Raw genomic sequence first — 18,867 nt, 5'->3', positions numbered from 1 at the left:
GTAATAATTTTTAAAATGTAAACATTCACTGTATTTTGAAAGGACACCTCTAACTTCATTGTCTTCTTGTTTGAAGCTTTCTTTCTTCTTTCTTTCTTTCTTTCTTTCTTTCTTTCTTTCTTTCTTTCTTTCTTTTGAGGAAGGGTCTCACTATGAGGTTTAAGCTGGCCTTGGGCTCACTTTGTAGCCCAGGCTGGTCTTGAACTTGCAACAATCCTCCTGCCTCAGCCTCCTGAGTGCTGGGATTACAGGAGTGCACCACCATGCCTGGCCTTTCTTGCTTTCTTAGTGGTGATTTCTGAAAAGTGAAAGCTTGGGATTTTATATGAAACCCAAAGCAGTAGTCTTTTCTTTTATGGTTAGTGCTTTGTGTTTTAAATTTTTAACTGTGGTCCATAAATGCTGTTTTCTCATGGAAGTTTTATAGTTTGGGCTTTTTGATCTATGATCAACCCATTCAAATATATTGTATGTATGGTGTGGGAGAGAGGTTGAAGGATTTCACTTTCCATTTAGATCCCTAATTGTTCTAGTTCCATTGGTTGAAAAGAATTGGCATCTCTGCTGAATGCTCACTGGCTGTATCTAGTTGTCTTCTGGTTCTCTGTGGAATTAGTCCCCTGGGTTTCTGCACCAAAGTATTATAAACAGAGTAACTGACAACAGCCAAAGCTCACACGCTCACACGTCCAGAGCCCAAATCAATCTGTTGCCAAGGTCATATTCTCTCCAGAGTCTCTAGATAACCCTTGCTTGCTGTTGCTTATTTCTGGTGACTCTTGGATTCTTGGCTTGTGGCTGCAGGATCCCAATTTTCTTGCCTTTACATGCTCTTCTCCTCTGTGTCTTTGTGTCAATTCCTCTTTTGTAAAAGCCAGTCCTTGGATTTGGGACACACCCTAATTTCAGGGCGCCCGCATCCTGAGATTCCTAAGGTAACTACACTGACTGAGACCCTATTTCCAAATAAGGACATGAGCTCCTAGGAGGAGATGCATTTTTGCAGGGAGGGGTTACTGTTCATATAACATTTATTACGTCCCATGGGTCAATTTGTCTACTATTCTTTTGTAGTCCTGGGGTTTAACCTAGAGCCTTCTGTGTGCCAGGCAAACACCACCACTGAGCTAGTTTTTACTAGTTTAACACCACTGTCATGATCAGCCATAGTGTGTCTTGAGATCAGGGAATGAAAGTCTTCCAACTTTGTTTATTTTAGAAAATGGGTTGTCTGGACTTCTGGGTAGATGGTGGAGTGATATTGCAGCAGACAAAACAGGCTCTCTGAGAGTAACCACCCAGAGGCTGGAATATAGCATCGTGAGGAAGACAAGAAGAAAGGAAGTGGGTCCCCTGGACCCCGGAAGAACCTGAAGTGTGAACTGAAGTGTTTCCCACAGAGAGAGGGAAAAGAAAACTTCAATGAAGAGGAAGGCAGAAGCTGGTGGTGCCTTCTCCCTGAGATGGGATTCACTGCACAAGAGGAGCTGTTTGAACCTGGGCATGCAGAGTGATGGTGACAGTGACAGCTGGCGACCCCAGGGCCTCTGCAGAGAGACGCAGCACTGGAGGTAGCAGCAGACATGGAGGACTGCACTGGCTGGCGGTGAGTGCAGAGGACTCAGTCCTCTCCCAGGGAGAGAGTTAGCTGGGAGCCATTTTGGAGTTGGGCCAGATAAGCCCAGGACCCAGAATTGCTTTAGGCTTCCCCCAGCAGCCCCTAGCTGGGTGCAGACCGGTGGAAACTGCTTGGATTGTGGTGAGCCCAATGAGTGTGGTCTCAGGGCTACCTGCTGGGATTACCCACTGTTCTTCCATAAAGCAACTGCTAGCTTGCTGGGATAGATCGCCTTGATTCAGGACTCTATCACCACAGACTGTCTACTAGTGAACCCAGAGAGATTCCTGCAGGTAGACTGTTTTCTTTTTCATTTTTATTTATTTATTTATTTGTTGGAGTTTTTTTTTTTTTCTCTTTCTCCTTCATTGTTTATTTATGACTGTGGAAGTGGTGCCTAATCTCTTTGTGGGTATAGTTCCATTCTGTTCTTCCTTTTATCTCTCTTTTTTTTAAAATTTTATTTAAGGAGAAAAAAAAGCAGAGAAAGGGTACAAGTTATACAGATTTACAGAAAAAAATAAACAGTAGGAAATCACTAGTTAATGGATTACATATTGTTATCTTAGAAATAATTGTTCAAGTCACAAAGTTAAAGCTTGTAAAGTGGACATTCCAATAGTGAGACTGCAAACAGTTCTGTTCAATGATCCAATAAAACTCAGTGATATCATTTTCTCTCTTTTCCTTCAGTCTTCTGCACCAGTTTCCCCAAGTTGATGTGATCCCCCATTGTCCTCCAGTCTCACTTCTAACCTCTTTATCTTCTTCCTTCTTCTATTTTCTCCTTAATTCATTTTAAATTTTAACCCTGAGGGCAAAATTGACACGTCATGGACTTATACATTGCATATAATTATCTGGTTTGTTTTACATTTTGTTATATATCACAAATCTAGTTCGTACCATTAAAAATGGCAAATTAAGGGCCAGCTCAGTTTGTTGTTGTCTAGGTTGTGTTTCATGCAATTGGTAACACTATAGCCAAAATTAATATAATTGTTCTAAATAGCTGTTGGTCCTGATAATTCATGACTGAGATTAAAGCTCACAGAAAATACTGTGGCACAGTGCCAAAGAACCAGGGAGAAGGCCAAACAAGCAACAATTTCTCATCACCCACAAACTGAAGAGGTAAGATCTTCCAACATATTCCAGACCCAAAAACCAGCTACACCTGGAAGATGCTTTAGAGAAGAAATCATCACTTAAGGGTCCTAAATACTACCAATAAAGCAACCTACCATAGGCAGTTTACAAGCATCATCCCAGGAATTAAGCTTAAAAACAAAGAGAAAATAAAATGAGAAGGCATTTTAGCAAAATTCAACCTCAGGCATCCAGTTCACCAAAGAGCCAATCAACAAGGCAACGATGTAGGACAATCTGAAAGCTCTGCACCAGGTCTCTCTGAAGTAAAAACAGCAAAGCAATTGAATGAGGCTCTGGAAAAAAAATGAAATCAGAAGTAATCTCTCAGATAACTATATAGATTACTAAAATACATACCATGCTTGGCAATGTTAGAGTAGACACAGACAAAAGAGTAGATGAGCTTAAGCAAATTACGGAAGCTCAGCATAGGAAAAAAATTGAATCCACAAAGCAGATTCAAGCAGATACCCAGGAGAATAAAAACTCCTTGAAAATATTTGAAGCAGATGAAGCCAGATTTCTCAAAACTAGCAAAACTTGAAAAATCAATCCTGCAGCTACTAGATGAGACAAAGAAGAATAATTTAAGATTAATTGGAGTCAATGAACAAGCAAGAGATACCACAAATAACATTAAAAAAATGTTCACAGACATCATGACAGAAAACTTTCCTGTAGAGCAAGAGAATTTGACATACACACAAATGAGTCATATGGAACTCCAATTAGCAATGATTAAAAAAACTCTGCAGCCAAGTGGATCATAGTCAAGAGTCCAGAAATTCAACACAAGAATAGAACTCCAAAAGCTGTTAGAGAAAAAAAAAAACACATCGCTATAAAGGAAAACTCATCAGAATTGCAGCGGAATTCTCTCCATAAACTCTCAAGTCAAGGAAAACTTGGAATGAAGTACTCTAAGTTCTAAAGGAAAACAATTTTCAATCTAGACTGAAATACCCCACAAATCTAGCTCTCAAAATTGATAGAGAAATTAGATAGTTCCAGGACAAAGAACAGCTGAGGAAGTTAATGACCACAAACCAGCACTCCAAAGTGTTCTGAAGGACATTCTAGAAAGAGATAATAAGGACTACAGCTCCATGAACCCCAAAAGAAGGAATCCACAAGGGAAGGCAAACAATTGGAAGGAGAAAAGTGGGGACCCAACAACAGGAAAAGAACAGGACAAGGATAAGTCAATATATATCAGTTATAATCATCAATGTTAATGGTCTCAATTCACCAGTCAAAAGTTACAGACTGGTAGAATGGATCAAGAAGCAAGATCCAACAATATGCTCCATACAAGAAACACATTTAATTCAAAAAGAAACTCATAGGCTGAAAATCAAAGGATAGAAAACAATACTCCATGCGACAAGAACCCAGAAAAAAGCAGGAATAGCTCTTCTATTGGAAAACAAAGTGAATTTTAAACCACAACTCATCAAGTAATGAAAGACATTGCTACATCCTTGTAAAGGGAACAATCCAAGAAGAAGAGATAACAATCATAAATACATATGCAGCAAATACCAGTGCACCCAGCTATATAAAACAATTACTAACAGACATAAAAAAATCAAATAAGACCTAATACAATTGTATTGGGAGATGTCAATATCCCACTGTCACAAAAAGACAGATCAACTACATAAAAAAATAATGAGATATTAGAATTAAATCAAACTTTTGAACAAATGGACCTCGTAGATGTCTATAGACTGTTCCACCCCACAACATCAGAATACACACCTTTCTCAGCTGCACACAGGGCATTCTCCAAAACAGACCACATACTGGGCCATAGAACATGCTTAAGTAAATGCAAAAGAACTGAAATTATCCCATGCATACTATCAGAGCACAGTGCAATGAAATTGGAAATCTATGCCAGAGGAAACCATAAGAACTTCATAAACACTTGGAAATTAAATGGCACCCTACTGAACAACCAATGGATCGCAGAAGAAATTAGACAATTTTTACTAGTTAATGATATTGACAGTGCAACATACCAGAACTTTTGGGACAATGAAAACAGTCCTAAGAGGGAAATTTATAGCACTAAATACTCATATCAGGAAAACAGAGCAACCAAATATAAACAACTTAATGGTGAGCCTCAAACTTTTAGAAAGAGAAGAGCAGGCTAAATCAAAAACTCTTACAAGGGCAGAGAATATAAAGATCAAAGCAGAAATTATCACACTAAGACTAAAAAAAAAAAAAACAGTAAAAGAACCAATGAATCAAAGAGTTGGCTCTTTGAAAGGATAAATAAAATTGACAAATCCTTAGTCAACCTTATTTAAAAGCATTAAGAAAAGACTCAAATCCATGCAATTAGAAATGAAAATAGTGAAATCACAACAGACACTGTAAAATCCTGAAAAATTATCTATACTTGTTGGGAGCCACCACATTGCCGAGCCGCCGCATATAGCGATCATGCGGCCTGTGGTAAAGAGTAAAGCCTGAGTTAGATTACCCCTCCCATCGAGCACGTTAGTTTCCTGCTTACCGCGTAAACAACCCGCTCAATAATATGTTAGCCAATCAGCTTGCCTTGCTTACTTTAATATGATTGGACACTGTATCCGTATATATACTGGTGCCACCCCTGGGGGGAAGTAGAAGCCCGGAAGGAGCCGCGGAGAGCGGACCGGTAGAGGCTTCGGAGCGAAGCATGGAAGGAGCCGCGGGGAGCGGACCAGAGGAGGCTTCGGCTGGGAGCGATCCCAGGGCAGGCTGTACGGAGAAGGAAAATAAAAGGTTGTCCACTGCCAGACTTTGTTGTGTGTCCTTCCTGCCGGCCGGGAGTGACACCGACATATACTCACTTTGAAAACCTATTTCAACAAGTTGAAAAATACAGAAGAAATGGACAGATTCCTAAACACATATGAATTACCAAAGCTGAATCAAGAAGATATAAAAATCCTAAATAACCCAATATAAATAAATGAAATTGAAGATGTAATTAAAAATCTATCACAAAAGATATGCCCAGGCCTTTACAGATTCACCACTTAATTCTACAAGACATTTGGTGAAGACCACTAACACCACTACTTCTCAGACTCTTTTAATGAAATTGAATTAGAAGCAATACTTGCAAATTCATTCCTGATGCAAGCATTATCCTGATACAAAAACCAGAGAAGGACTCAACCAATAAAAAGAATTACACACCAGTCTCCCTAATGAACATTGATGTAAAAATTCTCAATAAGATACTGGCAAACAGACTGCAACAAATCGTTAAGAAGATTTTACACCATGATCAAGTGGAGTTCATCCCAGGGATGCAGGGATGATTTAACATACATAAATAAAATGTAATATACTGTATTAACAGCACCACAGGTAAAAATAATATGATCATCTAAATAGATACAGAAAAAGCTTTTGACAAAGCCCAGCACTGATTCATGATTTTAAAAAACTACAAAAATTGGAATAGATGGGCTTTATCTCAATCTGATAAAAGCCATCTATGACAAATGAGCAGCTACCGTCATACTAAATGGACAAAAACTGAAAGCTTTTACTCTAAAATCAGGAACAAGACAGGGATATCCACTGTCTCCACTCTTATTCAACATAATCCTAGAAATTTTAGCCAGAGGAATTAGAGAAATAAATAAAAGGAAGAAAGATAGGAAAGGAAGAAGTTAAACCACTGTTATTTGCAGATGATGTAATAACCTACTTAGAAGACCCCAAAAACTCTACCAAAAGATTTCTAGATTTAATAAGCAAATTCAGTAACATGGCTGGTTAAAAGTCAACACTGAAAATCAATAGGCTTCCAATACATGAATAACAAAGTCATTGAGAGAGAAATCAGAGAAACAATGCCTTTTACGACAGCATCCCTAAAATGAAATATCTAGGAATCAATCTAACAAAGGATGTAAGAGACCTCTACACTGAAAACTACATCACTCTGAAAGAGGAGACTGAAGAGGACGTTAGAAAATGGAGAGAGATCCCATGATTTAGGGTAGGAAGAAGAAATACAGTGAAAACGGCCATACTTCCAAAATTGTTACACAGATTCAATGCAATCCCAATCAAAATTCCAATAGCATGTCTCACAGAATTAGAGAAAACAATCCTAAAATCCATCTGGAACTAGAAGAGACCTAGAATAGCAAAGGCAATCGTAGGCAACAAAGACAAGACAGGTAATATCACAGTCCTAGACTTGAAATTATATTACAAAGCTACTATGATAAGAACAATGTGATACTGGCAAAAACAAAAATAAAAGCAGACCCAAAGATCAATGTAATAGGTTAGAAGATTCAGAAACAAATCCAGACACACTAAACCACCTTATCATTGACAAAGATGCCAAATAAATTTCTTGGAAGAAAGACAGCCTGTTTAATAAATGGTGTTGGAAAAACTTCATCTACACGTGCCAAAGATTAAAACTGGATCAATATCTTTCACCACGTACTAAGCTAAAATCAGAATGGATCAAAGATCTTAATATTAAAATAGATACATAAATCTGCTAAAAGAGAAAATTCTTAAAGACATTGGTGTAGGCAAAGACTTTATGAACCAAACCCAGATTGCACAGAGTCAACAAGTAGGATCTCACCCTACTGAAAAGCTTTAGCACAGCCAGAGAAATCACCAGCACAGTGAGGAGACAGCCCACACTGTGGGAGAAAATATTTGCCAACAGTTCCTCAGAAAAGGGATTACTGTTGAGACTATATAAAAACGCAAAAAATTCAGTCCTCCTAAGTTTACGAATCCAATCCAAAAATGGGCATCTGAGATGAAGACCCACTTCTCAGATGAAGAAATACAAATGGAAAATAAATACATGAAAAAATGTTCAACATCATTGGTCATTTAAGAGATGCAAATTAAAACAACACTGAGATTTCAACTCACTCTGGAAAGAATGACTATTACCAAGTAATCAACCGATAACAAATACTGCAGGGGTTGTGGGGAAAGAGAAATCCTTCTCCACTGTTGGTGGGAGTGTAGAATGATGCAAACACTCGAAATCAGTGTGGAAACTCCTCAAAAAACTAGGATTGGAGGTTTAATTTGACCCAGCTATTGCCTTTCTTAGTAGCTTCCCAGAAGAATTAAAAACATCACTCACAGCAATATATGTGCAGCCATGTTCATAGCAGCCCAATTTGTAATAGTCAGATCTTGGAAACAACCTAAATGCCCATCAGCTGAGGAATGGATAAAAAAAGATGTGGTATTTTTATACAATGGAGTACTACTCAGCCAAAAAGAAGGATAAACTTGAGACTTCTATAGGTAAATGGATGCAAGTTGAGACAATACGCATAAGTGAAATAAATCAGACATGCATGTGTAAATATCTGATTGTCTCACAAGTGTGAGAAGCTTAAAGAAACCATACAAAAGATAGTTAAGATAGTTACACTACTGATTTTTCTGAGTTCACTGAAGAAAAAGGTCTGTGTTGGTGTTGTTCATACAATTGAATGCAGCTGTCTTGTGCTCTGGGTGAATGATCTGGGGATGACAATGTGCAATGTGTGTATCATTGTTGTTCCCAATTAAGGTGTTCTGAAATTTTGTTGTAGTTGTTTCTTCTTCTTCTTCTTCTTCTTCTTCTTCTTCTTCTTCTTCTTCTTCTTCTTCTTCTTCTTCTTCTTCTTCTTCTTCTTTTTTATTTAAATAGAAAAAGCAAAACAAAGCAGTAAAAGGGTACAAGTAATACATAATTTCAAGAAAAAAATATACAATAAGAAACCTCAAGTTAATAGATTACATATTGTCATCTTAGAAACAGTTATCCAAATTACAAAATTAAAGCATACAAAGTGGACATTCATACAGTGAGATTGCAGACAGTTCTGTTCAATGATCCAACAAAAACTCCATAATATGGTTTTCTGTCCTACACACTTAAATATACATGCAGTTATATCCTTTAGACCACTTTCTTTTTCTCTCTTTTTTACAATAACATTTACACTTTTTGGGTTTTATTACTCCCACAGTTTTTATAACTTTTTTTGAAGAGAAAAAGAAAAAAAAAAACAAATGTGACAAAGCAAAACAGAGTCAGTTAGAACAGAAGGATGGACATAATACATGATGCAAAAACAGAATACAAGATGATCAAAAATGGTTACCATTATGCCTCTTGCTATCATAAAAAGAGGTGCCTACATCATCAGGTGTAATAGAATTGAACAAAACAGTACAGAACAAGATCAATAAAACCTACACGGAGACCTTACGGGACTTCAAAAGAAGATAATAGTCAAACCATAATGGGCATCATAGTGAATCTTATTGCCTTCAAAGTGGTTGCCTATACCCTCAAACTTGATACGATCAAACAAAATAGAATATAGTAAAATCAGTCATGACAAGATGGGGAGAGCAATACTGGGGTTCAAATCAGGTTAATAGGAAAACAAAAAGTTACCATAATATATCCCGCTATTTTTTAATTTAGTTTTTGGTTTTTTTAAAAAATAAGAAAAAAATTAATTTCTTTAAAAAAGGAAAAAAGGGAGAGATTGAGATAAAAGAGGACATAGTAACAGAACAACACAGGTCAGAACCGAACAATTTAAGCATCATTGTGCTTCACCACCAGATAACCTGACATAATGGTAGTCACCATAGTGTCTCTTTCCTTGAATTATTTGAGTATAACTTTGTATTCTATAACATCAAACATATCAAGACAGTGTGAAGCCATTCAAGAGCATGAAAGAATTACAGGGTATTTAGAACCAGCTAACAGAAAACAAACAATGGTTTCTATATTACCTCTTTGCCTATAAAAATTTTGTTTAGACTATCGCAGAAAATAAAATATAGTAAGATACAACATGTTAAAACCAATGGGAACAGACAACAGCTTGATGGGACTTCAAAACAAGATGATATTAAGTCAGCACTAGCTATTATAACACCTTGTTTTCTTCAAAATAGCTATTCGTACCATCACAGACAATAAAATCAAATACCCCAGAATAAAACTATTCCAATTAATAAGTGAAAACATTATAAGGCTTCAAACCAATATGATTGGGAATCATGATTACCACATACTTTTATGTATTCTTATCATTTCTTACACTAGGGAAACCATTCGGTATTTATACATGTGAGTTTGATTTATTTCACTAATGAGTATGGTCTCAAGCTGCACCCATTTATTTATAAATATCTCAATGTGATAATTCTTTATAGCTGAGTAGTACTCCATTGTATAAAAATACCACAACTTTTTTATCCATTCCTCAGTTGATGGACACTTAGGTTGTTTCCAAGATCAGGCGATTACAAATTGTGCTGCTATAAACATGGGTGCACATATATCACTGTGGTATGATGCTTTCAGTTCTTCTGGGAATATGCCTAGAAGTGGAATAGCTGGGTCAAATGGGGCTTCCAATCCCAGCTTTCTGAAAAATCTCCAGCCTGACCTCCACAAAGGTTGTACCAGTCTACACTCCCACCAACAGTGCAGGAGAGTTCCTTTTTCCCCACAGCCTCTCCAGCATTTGTTGGTGGTTTTCTTGATCCTGGCCATTCTTTCAGGAGTGAGATGAAATTTCAGTGTGTTTTAATTTGCATTTCTCTAATGACTAATGATGATGAACACTTTTTCATGTATTTATTTGCCGTTTGTATTTCTTCATCAGAGAATTGTGTATTCACCTCAGATGCCCATTTTTGGATTGGGTCTTTGAATTTTGGGGGTCTGACTTCTTTTTAATTCTTTATATGTTTTAGACAGAAATCCTTTGTCTGAGGGACAGTTCACTAAGATTTTTTCCCAGTTTGTGGGTTTTCTTTTCACTATGCTGGAGATTTCTTTTGACGTGCAGAAACTTTTTAATAAGAGGTGATCCCATTTATTGACTCTGGGAAGTATTTCCCGTGTGGTTTGAGTCCTGTTCATGAATTCTCTACCTACCCCTATGTCTTCAAGGTTTTTATCCAATTTGTCTTCCAATAGATTTAGTGTTTCTGTTTTAATATTTAGATATTTGATCAATTTAGATTTTATTTTAGTACATTGTGATAGGCATGGGTCTAGTTTTAGTTTTCGGCACATGGAGAGCCAGTTTTTCCAGCACCATTTATTAAAGAGACTGTCGTTCTTCCAGTGAACAAGTTGACCCCTTTATCAAAGATAAGGTGGTTGAGTGTGTTTGTAGTTGTGGTTGTATCTTCTAATCTATTCCACTGATCTTCGGATCTGTTTTGGTGCCAGTACCATGTTGATTTTACTATGGTTGTTTTGTAGTATAACTTCAAGTCAGGGATTGTGATGCCTCCTGCCTTGCCTTTGTTGCTGAGAACTGTCCTTGCTATTCTAGGTCTCTTCTGGTTCCAGATGAATTTTAGGAGTCATTTCTCGAGGTCTATGAGGTATGTTGATGGTATTTTTGTCGGGATTGCATTAAATCTGTATAACAGTTTTGGAAGAATGGCCATTTTCACAATATTTATTCTTCCTATCCATGAACAAGGGATGTCTTTCCATTTTCTGAGATCATCTTCAATTTTCTTTTTCAGTGTATTATAATTTTCCCTATATAGATCTTCCACTTCTTTCATGAGAGTAATTCCTAAATATTTCATTTTTTTTATTGCTAGCATGAAGGGTGTGGTTTCTCTTATTTCCATCTCTGTGATTTTGTTGTTAGTGTATAGGAATGCTATTGATTTTTGAGTGTTGATTTTGTACCCAGGCACATTGCTGAATTTATTTATATATCTAAGAGTCTTTCAATGGAGTTTAGGGAGTCTTCTATGTAGAGTATCATGTCATCTGCAAACAATGATAATTTAACCTCTTCTTTTCCTATCTTTACGCCTTTTATTTCACTCTCTTGTCTAATTGCTCTGGCTAGTATTTCCAGTACTATATTAAATAGGAGTGGTGATAAGGGACATCCTTTTCTTGTGACTGATTTTAAAGCAAAGGCCTTCAATTTTTGGTCATTTAGTATGATACTGGCTGTTGGTTTGTCATAAATGGCCTTTATTCTATTGAGGTAAAGACCATCTATTCCAATTTTCTGCAAGGTTCTTATCATAAATGAATGTTGGACCTTATCAAAAGCTTTTTCTGCATCTATAGAAATGATCATGTGATTCTTATTTTTGGCTTTATTGATACGCTGCATTACATTTATTGATTTCCGTATGTTGAACCATCCCTGCATGCCAGGGATGAATCCCACTGGGTCATGGTGTATGATCTTCTTGATGATTTGCTGCATCCTATTTGCCAATATTTTATTGAGGATTTTTGTATCTATGTTCATTATGGAGATTGGTCTGTAGTTCTCTTTTTCAGTTGGGTCCATCTCAGGTTTTGGTACTAGAGTAATATTTGCTTCTAGGAACGATTTAGGAAGGATTGCTTCCCTTTCAATTTCACTGAAGAGTTTAAGGAGTGTTGGCATTAGGTCTTCTTTGTATTTCTTGTAGAATTCTGCAATGAATCCGTCTGGGCCTGGGCTCTTCTTTGTAGGTAAGGACTTAATTATGTTTTCAGTTTCATTAATAGAAATTGGGTTATTCAGCAGTTTTACATCCTCTTGATCTAGCTTTGGTACTTCATATGCTTCTAGGAATCTGTCTAGTTCCTCTATGTTATCAAACCTTTGAGAGTAGAGGTTTTCAAAATAGGTGTTGATGATCTTCTGTATTTCTATAGGGTATGTAGTGATTTCACCTTTTTCAGTCCTTATTGCATGAATTCGTGCTTTTTCTTACCTTTTAAAAATAAGGTTGGCTAGGGGTTTATCAATTTTATTTATTCTAAGAACCAACTCTTTGATTCATTGATTTTTTTAAATTGTTTTCTTAGTCTCTATTGCACTGATTTCTGCTCTGATTTTTATAATTTCCTCTCTTCTTTTGGCTTTGGGGTTGACTTGCTCTTCTTTTACTAGATGTTTGAGGTGTAACATCAGGTTATTTATTTGTATTCGTTCTGTTTTCCTGATGTGGGAACTCAGTGCAATAAATTTTTCTCTGAGGACAGTTTTCATTGCATCCCACAGATTCCAGTAAGTTGCATTTGTGTTTCCATTTGTTTGTAGGTATTGTTTAATTTGCTCCTTAATTTCCTCTGTGACCCACTGATTACTGAAGAGTATGTTATTTAGTTTCCATGTGTTTGTGGGATTTTTGCAGTATCTTTTATCATTAATTTCTAATTTCATAGTGCTATGATTCGATAGCATGCAAAGGGATAATTTCAACTCTTTTGCATTTATTTAAATATGTTCTGTGAGTTAATATATGGTCTATTTTAGAGAATGACCCATGTACTGCTGAGAAGAATGTGTATTCTGTTGTTGTTGGGTGGAATACTCTGTATATGTCTATCAAGTCCATTTGTTCACAGGTGTGATTCAGTTCTTTTATTTCTTTGCTGATTTTCTGTCTGGTTGATCTGTCCATTGGTGTCAATGGTGTGTTAAGATCTCCTGTTATAATTGTATTACTGCTAATTTGGTTTTTCATTTCTGTTAATACTTGTTTTATATAACTGAGTGCTCTGGAATTTGGTGCATATATATTTAAGATAGTTATCTCTTCCTCTTGAAGTTTTCCCCTAACCAGTATGTAGTGACCTTCTTTATCCCTTCTGATCATTATTGGTTTGAAGTTCACATTGTCTGCAAACAGAATAGCTACCCCCGCTTTTTTGGGGGTTCCTGTTGCATGAAGTATTGTTTTCCATCCTTTGACTTTCATTCTGTGAGTATCCTTTTGGGTTAGATGGGTTTCTTGTGGACAGCATATGGTTGGATTTTGTTTCTTGATCCATTCTGCCAGTCTGTATCTTTTAATTGGTGCATTGAGACCATTTACATTAATGGCTATAACTGTTATATATTGGTTTATTGTTGACATGTTATCTTTCTGCTGTTGCATCTTTATCTTTCTGTTCTGTTTAATTGTCTGCTTTGTTTAGTGGTTTTTTCCTTAATGTATCTAGCTGTCTTTCAGTATTCTTTGTGGGGTTGGCTTGGTGATCATGAAGTTCTTCAGCTGTTCTTTGTCATGAAAGTATCTTATTTCTCCACCCATTTTGAAGGAAAGTTTTGCAGGATGCATCAATCTAGGTTGGAAATCATTTTCCTTTAGGATCTGAAATACTTCACTCCATGCTCTTCTTGACTTTATTGTTTGTGCTGAGAAGTCTGCTGTGATTCTGATAGGTTTTCCTTTATAGGTGATCTGTCTTTTCTCTCTGACAGCTTTTAATATTCTATTCTTTTGTTCAATTTCTGGGATGGCGATTATTATATGTCTGGGTATAGTTTTATTTTGATTATGGCTATTTGGAGTTCTATATGCTTCATTGATCTTGATATCAGTTTCCAATCTCATGTTTGCGAAATTTTCAGCTATTACTTCAGTAAATAGTCTCTTTATATCATTTGTGTTGTCCCCTTCTTTTTCATTTATACCTATTAACCTTATGTTGTTTTTCTTTGCATCATCTTGTAGGTGTTGAATTGTTATTTCCTGATTTCTTATTATTTTTAAAAGATCTTTCCTTTCCTGTTCACTGGCTGCAATCTTGTCTTCAAGGTCTGAAATTCTATCTTCACAGTCATTGAGGCGGTTTTTACAGCTTTTGATGGAGTTTTTGGTTTCTTGTATATCTCTTTGCATCTGCTTTATATATTCTGTTTGTTTCTTATATTGCTCATCCAGGGATTCTATTTTATTGTTTAGTTCCTCCAATTTTTTAACAGTGTCTTCTTTAGATATGTTCAGCATCTCCTTCATTTCTTTTATCATTTCTTCTTTTACCTGAGAGATTATTTCTAGTTTGAATTCCTTTAAGGCTTCCCAGAATTGCTTCTTTATTTTGGTTACAATTATTTCAGATATTTCAGGCATATGACATGTATTTTCTTCTATATACATGGCTCCGAAGCTTTCTTGGGATGGGCTGGATGTTTGAGATTGCATTTTGGTCATTCGTTTTGTCATTTTCCTATATTTCCGAGCTTCAAGTGTTGTTCCAACCTTCCCCTGGGCATGTTGGAAATTGTCTCTTATGTCCTGGACTCCTGGGACTCCTCTGGTAGTATAGCTCCCTCCTTGGGCAGAGAAGTCCCCAGATTAAGAGAAGGTTGCCCGGCTCCTCTCAGGTAGACCTAAAGCCTCCTCAAGCTACACAGCTCCCCACTGTGGCAGCAAAGCTTCCCTGAGGGAAAGAAGGCCACCTGGTGTGGTCCAGGCAATCCCAAATCCTGCTAAGCCCAATCTAGTATGGCTGCAAGCCCAGCAGGCCCCCAACACCCTAAAGCAAGGGTCTCATACTCTCCCAGGGATTGGATGTTGTGTATCCATCCAGCTCCTTGGATGGCAAAGCTCCCCAGGCTGATAGAGTGTCCCCCTATGGCCTAGGTAGGCCTCAAACCTCCTCAGCAGGGCTGCTCCCTCCTCCAGGTGGTGGCATTAGTGCTGGTGCTCTCTAGGCCGAAAGAAGGTCACAGGCAAGGTCAGAGCAGTTTCCCACGGCTTGGCCCAGTTCCCTCCTTCAGATGGGGCAGCTGCCATGTGCCCTCCGGGTGGGGTGGTCGGCAAGGCTGGAACAGGGTCCCGTGGCTCGGCCCAACTCACTCCTCCCTGCAGGCAGCTGCTATCTCTTCTTCTTTTTTGCCTTTGAGATTAAATGGAGTTGGAAAAAAAAGAAAATGGGTTGTCTATCCCAGGTCATTGACATATGGATATAAATTTAAATTAAGCTTATCAGTTTCTCTATCAGTTTCTGTCCCTGTTGGATGCATTTGGGATGCTGAGCCAAATCTGTAGAACAGTTTTGGGTTACTGGACACATTAATGATACTACCTTCTTATTCAAGGCATATCTTTTTATATAAAAGAAGATAAAAATACAACATTTCTCTCATCTTTTTTCAGTGAAGTGTTGCCTTCTGTATAGTCTTTCATGCATTTTGTTGCATTTGATCCTAAGTATTTTAAATGTTGCTGCTATATTGTTTTTAAAATTTATTTTCCAATTATTCAATGTTAGAATATAGAAATACAACAGATTTTGAGATATTGCCCTTTTAGAGTGTGACATTTCTAAATTTATTTACTCTGTTAGACATTACATAGAGTCCTCAGAATCTTTTATGTATAAATGTATAATCACATCATTTTTGACTAGACACAATTTTACATTTATATTTTCAGACTTTCTGCTTTTAATTCTTCTGATTACCTTTTTGTACTCATTAAAACTTCCAGTAAAATACTGAGCAGAGTTGGTGAAAGCAGAAATCTTTGATTAATTCCAGATTTTGGGGGCACATCTTCCCTTTACAATCATATATGATGTTGTAGAATTTTCATAGATGCATTTTATTAATATGAGGAAGATTTTTGTTTTGTTCTTCAGGTGGGTTCTGATAAGACTTTTTTTTAAAATCACAAAATGGTTGCTAAAATTTGTGAGATGCTTTTTCTGCATCTACTAAGGTGATCCCATCTTTTTGTCTCCATTCTATTAAAGCAGTTGGTTACACTGATTGCTTTTTAAAAATAACTTCTGTTGCTGTGTTGTTGTTGAGATAGGGTCTTACTGTGTGCACAGCATGGCCTTAAACTCATTATATAGGCTGGCGTGGCCTCAAATTCTTGACCCTCCTGCCCCAGACTCGAGAGTGCTGGCATTATAGCTATGCATCATTATACCTAACACTAAAAATGACTTTACTGAAGCATGCTTTACTTACCATAAGACTGAGCCTTTTCAAGTGTACAATAAGATGGTTTTTCTTAACTTTCTGTGCACCACTGTAAATTAGTTTTAGAATATCTTCCTTCCCCAAATAAGTTCCTTTGTGCCCATCTCAATTAATTCTTATCCTACTCTACACTCTAAGGCAATAACTAATCCAGTTCTTTTGTCTTATCTGGACTTTTTATCTATAAGTATAATCATCTAGAACGTAGCTCTTGTGTCTGCTGCCTTCATGTAGCATACTGTTCTCAAGGTGTAGTGTCTAACAGTACTTTTTCCCTTTTTTACTGCTGAATACTATGCTTTTTCTGTTTACCACTTGGGGGACATTTAGGTTGTTTTCAGTTTCGGACTTTATGCATAATGCTGTGATGAATGCTCATGCACAAGTTTTTGCAAATGTGCTTACATTTGCGTTCAATAGATAGCAATGAAACTGTTCAGCTGTATGATAGTCTTATGTTTAACTTTTTATGAAACTACTAAAGTGTTCATCAGTGCGTCTTTGCTGATTTTTAAATATTAAATGAAAGTTGATTTTCTAGGGTAAAGCCCACTCATTCAAGAGGTGATACACTTCTTCATGTGTTGCTGGATTGAACTGTTACTGAATTGAAATTTTGAGGTCATGTGGCCCTATATTCACAAGCAATATTGGTTTGTACTTTTCTGGAAACATCTGTTTATTGAGCTGAGGGTAATGTTAGCTCCATAAAACAAGTTGAGAAATGATCATCCTTTCTCTAAGTTATAGAAAGGTTTATACAATATTGATCTTATTTACTTCTTTAATTTTTTTAGCAGAATTCACTACTAAAACCACTTACGTCTCAAGTTTTCTTTGTGAAACTGTTTTTATAACTGTTTTAAATTCTGTGACATTGAACTCCAGATTATCTAGGTCTGCATACATCAATTCTGTTAATTTCATGTTTGGTGAGTTACTGAATTAGTTAGCAGTAGATTTCCACAGGATGCCCTTTAGTGTTCTTGGAATGTGGGTGGAATCATCCAACCTCAAGTAACTTATTCTGCCCTCAGTCACGACCTGGAAATGTCCTAAGGACTTGTGAGGACCCCAATCTGTGCCCGCCCACCCCTGTACCTGGCTCCCTCCTCTCTGATGTGCTGGCTCATGAATGAGATCATTTCCGCTTCCCTCTGATCTGGCCTTTGCTTCCTCAGAGGAGGGGAATTACAAGGTCTGTTCAGACTCCAGCTTGTGGCGTCACAGCCGGGAAACTGTCCTCACGGAGGGTCAGGGGTATAATGAGGCACACCCTGTGAGTTTCCCTTCTTTCGGAGCTGGCCCTCTCGCCCTGCGCCTCACCCAGTACTAGAAAGTAGCCGCCTCTTGTGTTTTGTCTCGTTGACAGTTATTTAGGGTGGGCAGATGAGGTGGGCATAGTGACTTCACTGTGGCCAGAAAGCAAAATCCATTTTCAACATGAATCTTTTTGTCATTAATCCTTAGAAGTGCTTTTGTGCTGTTGTAATTGTTTATATTCTTGCATTTGCTGGCTGTGCTGTATTTGACTGGATTATTTTCATAATAAACATTCTGTTTTCGATTTGTTTTTAGGAATTAGCCATCGTGGGGAGCCATGAATATGTTTGTGCCTGTAGTCTGATTTTTGTCTGGCTACCGCTGTGGAATAAATTCCTCAGTCTGAAATTCATGAATCCAAATCAAACTTATGAACAGCTTCCTGGCTCCCTCCGTGCATCATTGTATTGCACACTTCCCAGCAACCTTTCTTCAGGACCACCACTCAGAGTCAAAGCCAACTTTATTTTTTCATATGTCATTCATTGTGTAAAAATTTCTATTGAAAGTTTAGTAAACTTTTTTTTCCCCACAAACTTTACTGCATTTCTTGAGAATATAAGGTTGGCTCTGTATAGCGGACTCTAAGATTTTGTTTTCCCTTCTCATACCCATCTTGTTTAATTTCTGCCTATTTCTGTTGCATTCTCTCTTGGTTGTGGGGCTGGGGATCAAACTCACAACCTCACACTTGCCAGGCAGACACTTATGCCACTGAGCTAAATCCCTGGCATTTTCTCTTAGAAAACGCCTTTGTTTTTTTGACTCTCTGGGCATCCTGAACATATTTATTTCATTGTTTTATTAGATACAGTGTTTCATAAAGTTTTTAAAAATCCAGAGCAAAAGTTATTGTTATGTCATGTGTGGACTCTTGTTTGGTATTAATTTTTTTACACAGTTCTGAGATTTCATCCCCAAACTCAAAGCACATTTGAAGTTTCTTTTCTTTTTTCTTTTTTTGCATTTATTTTGCTCACTCTG

At 37.1% G+C, this 18,867-nt stretch overlaps 1 long non-coding RNA gene across 1 annotated transcript in view; it reads left to right on the top strand.

The window, feature by feature from the left end:
* LOC106025912 (uncharacterized) overlaps nucleotides 1-18,867 on the top strand; it is a 30,071-nt gene that overhangs the window by 3,298 nt on the left and 7,906 nt on the right. The window contains exon 2 of the long non-coding RNA XR_002789453.2: nucleotides 1,220-1,606. This is a non-coding gene — a long non-coding RNA (uncharacterized LOC106025912). The remainder of the gene's footprint in view (nucleotides 1-1,219; nucleotides 1,607-18,867) is intronic.

This window comes from Cavia porcellus, unplaced genomic scaffold (assembly GCF_034190915.1).
Source record: "Cavia porcellus strain 051 isolate PalLab524CR breed Dunkin Hartley unplaced genomic scaffold, mCavPor4.1 scaffold_31, whole genome shotgun sequence".
NCBI lineage: Eukaryota > Metazoa > Chordata > Mammalia > Rodentia > Caviidae > Cavia > Cavia porcellus.
Note: the sequence above shows the minus strand (reverse complement) of the source record. Positions and strands in the feature narration are given on the sequence as shown.